We start from the raw sequence: 3,348 nt of genomic DNA, 5'->3' as shown, positions 1-3,348 counted from the left end.
CGCCGGGCGCGGTCCTCCCAGCTCCGCCCACCTCACCTCCTGCTCCGCTGGCCAGCGCCAGCGCTCCGCGGGTGTCTCCATGCGCACCCCCATAGCCCTGATCGCTATTTTTACCTTCTAGCCCTCCCCTTAGTTTGCACCTGTGCTCTCCACCTGTCTTCTCCCCAAGTCTCACAGCGCGCCCTCGCCCACTGTGCTCAATTTGACAGATACACAGGTCTTGGGGCTGTGACTCAGAAGGTAAAATCGAGGTCACCAGTCACACTTAAAAAGTGGGGTGCTTATGTTTTAAATGGGACTCGAGTGGGATTTTTTAAACGCCACTCGGGCAGCGTCGCGCGTGGGAGTCGGATGAGTCAGCTGCAGCAGCCGCTGGCGCGGGGTCCCTGCAGGTCACCGGAAGTGTCCTCGTTCACGAAACGGGGATATAAAATCCACTGGCATAGATGCTCACATTAGATCATATAACATGAAAAGAGTTTAGCGCACAGTAAGCTCCTTAAATGCTAGCTGATAAGATGATAGCTCTTTTCCTTACACAAGCGCGTATCACTGCTCAGTGGACACACGATGTTGCATGGGTTATATTTTTTTACGTAGAACTTTTAATTATTGATTTCACTGGTATAAAACTACTTGCTTATTGCCTTTTAAGGGCTTAAGGGGATTTTTTGGGGGGGGGGGTTCTATGTATGGTTCGAATTCCCTGCCCTAGTTTATCCCCATTTATCTCCATTTTATCCTTGGTTTTACAACACGTTGTAAGTTCAACAGAGGAGATGAGCTTAATTTTCTCGTCTACTAAAGATGAGCAAATCTACACGCATCAGCACACACAGGTAGACCACGCTGGAAAAAAACATTGGCTAATCTCATCAGACATTCTCCAAGTTGAATCCTGACCTTGCCTGTCAGGTTCAGTCTCTGAGGAACTGCATTTAGCACTATGCTCTGGTCAGCAGATTCTAGTTACTCTACTTCTCTATTATTTTAATAAGTGAAACTCATAGGTGTGGTTGTGGCGTCCGGGTAAAAACCACAAAACAGGGTGTGGGTGAAACCTTTTGTATATCCCTCCTCTGTCCACCTCTTAGTCACCACTTTCTGGTATTTGATGTGTGGTGTTTATTTAACAGGAAATTTTAAGTTTTCTGCATTGATTTGTTTGATCGATGAGCCCTTTCTGTGTTCAGACTCTGAGTGGCAGGGGATGATCTTTCTGTTTTATTTTCTGCCTACGAATTCTCAGTAAGCACTTAAAAAATGTTCAGAGACTTCAAAGAAGTAATCATGGAGATGATCAGCAACTACACTATGCCCAAAATATTTTAGTGAATGAACTTAATATGTCCTTGGAGTTTCTAGAAGGGCTAATGATTCAGAAGAGCCTCAAGTGAGCTTATTTTAGCATTGCCACCTAGGAGAACACTTTCAACTGGGTCTTTTACTGCGCCCTCCTTGCTGTACTGCATATCCTCAGCCATCTTTGCTTTGCCTCTCCTTCCTGCTTCCACAGTGACCAGTGGCATGAAAAAGGTTGTCAGTGAGCCCTCTGTTATTGTAACATATTATCTGCTTGAAAAAAAACACTTTTTTTTTTTTTTTTTTTGAGACAGAGTCTCACTCTGTCTCCTAGGCTGAAGTACAATAGTGTGGTCTTGGTTCACTGCAATCTCTGCCTCCCGGGATCAAGCGATTCTCCCGCCTCAGCCTCCTGAGTAGCTGGGAATACAGGCACATGCCACCACACCGGGCTAATTTTAGTATTTTTAGTAGAGACAGGGTTTCACTATGTTGGCCAGGCTGGTCTCGAACTCCTGACCTGGTGATCCGCCCTCCTCAGCCTCCCAAAGTGCTGGGATTACAGGCATGAGCCACTGCGCCTGGCTGAAAGAGAACTCTTTTCTAGAACGCTTTTTTCTCTTATGATCGCTACCAACACCTGTTTGTTCTTGATAATACCAGTTTCCTTCTAGTGAAGGCAACACCTCTAAAATCAAAGGAAGAAAATGCACTTAGCTCCACTCCACCCCACTCCTCTGGCTCTTCCTCCAGGACACTAACCATGAGCTCTTAAGAGTTTCAACTTTCTGCTCTTTTCCCATCCTGTTCTGGTGGTTCCTGACTTCCAGCATAACTTTAACTCTGCTCATAGACTTCCTTTGAACTCCATTTTTATGGAATGTCAACATTCGTATTATAATATTTTCAATGATCTTGACTCAAAACGACTTGCTACCATCAATAAATTCTCACCTTATTGTTGGGAATTTTTTTGCTGCCATTCTCTTGGACACCGACATTCTGATGACTGTCTCCTACTGGTTTCTCTCTTTCATCCCCAATTCTTTGGCCTCCAGCCTTACCATCCTTTGTATTCTCTCATTGGCCCCATTCTAGCTTTTCTAGCTTCCCCATCCAGCCTGTGCTTATGGGAAGGCATCTTCATGATGCTCGTATTGGTCCCACGTTGCTTCCCATCTTGTACTTGACTCTAAACTCACTCTCACCATTCCTTATTCTTCAGCTTGAGTTCAACCCACAATCTACATCTGCCCTCTCTGAATCATTCATCACACTGCCCAGGGTTGCTAAAAGAAGGTCATAATGAAGACTCTTCGTTCCACTACTAATTCATGTGATCTAATCTTGGCTGGGCCTTAGGGATTCCCAGTTGTCATTTTCCTTTTACCTCCCCCCGCCCCCCCCCACTGCCACCCCCATGCCCAGCAATATTTCTCTCAGTTCTTATCCCATAGCTTTTGTTTTACCCATCTTTGTGCCTGTCACACGTAGACTTATGTTCGGCGAATGAAAACAAATCTAGACTGTTCCACCCTTCCATAGTTTCTTTTCGCTTACAAGAAATTTTAGGACATCTAGCCAGTAATACTTGTTTCATTGAAAACACTGCCATCAATCCAGTTATCCAAGACAAACACCTGGGTGTTTCCTTTGGTACCTCCTTCTCATGACACATATTTAATCAGTCACCAGGTTCTGGCAGTTCTACCATTTTATTTTCTAGAATATATGCACTTTCCATTCCATTGTTCTGACTCACTATCCCTCTCACAGTGAATGCTCTTCTCAGAAGGAATATGCTTCTGACAGTGAATTTCCCTCTCTTATATTCTCTGCACTGCTATCTGAATGATCTCTAAACAGAAAATTTATTAGTCACCCCTCTACTTAAAATGCCTCCAATTCCTTACTTTTCTCAGGATCAATTACAGGTGCCCCGGAGTGCATTCAAGGTATTTCTGGCACGTGGCTTCTGATGAGCCCTCCCACCTCACCAGCCTTGTTGATCCACCTACATCTTCAATACCTCCTGCCTCCAACCTT

Source organism: Hylobates moloch, unplaced genomic scaffold (assembly GCF_009828535.3).
Source record: "Hylobates moloch isolate HMO894 unplaced genomic scaffold, HMol_V3 SCAFFOLD_9, whole genome shotgun sequence".
Taxonomy (NCBI): Eukaryota; Metazoa; Chordata; class Mammalia; order Primates; family Hylobatidae; genus Hylobates; species Hylobates moloch.
Note: the sequence above shows the minus strand (reverse complement) of the source record.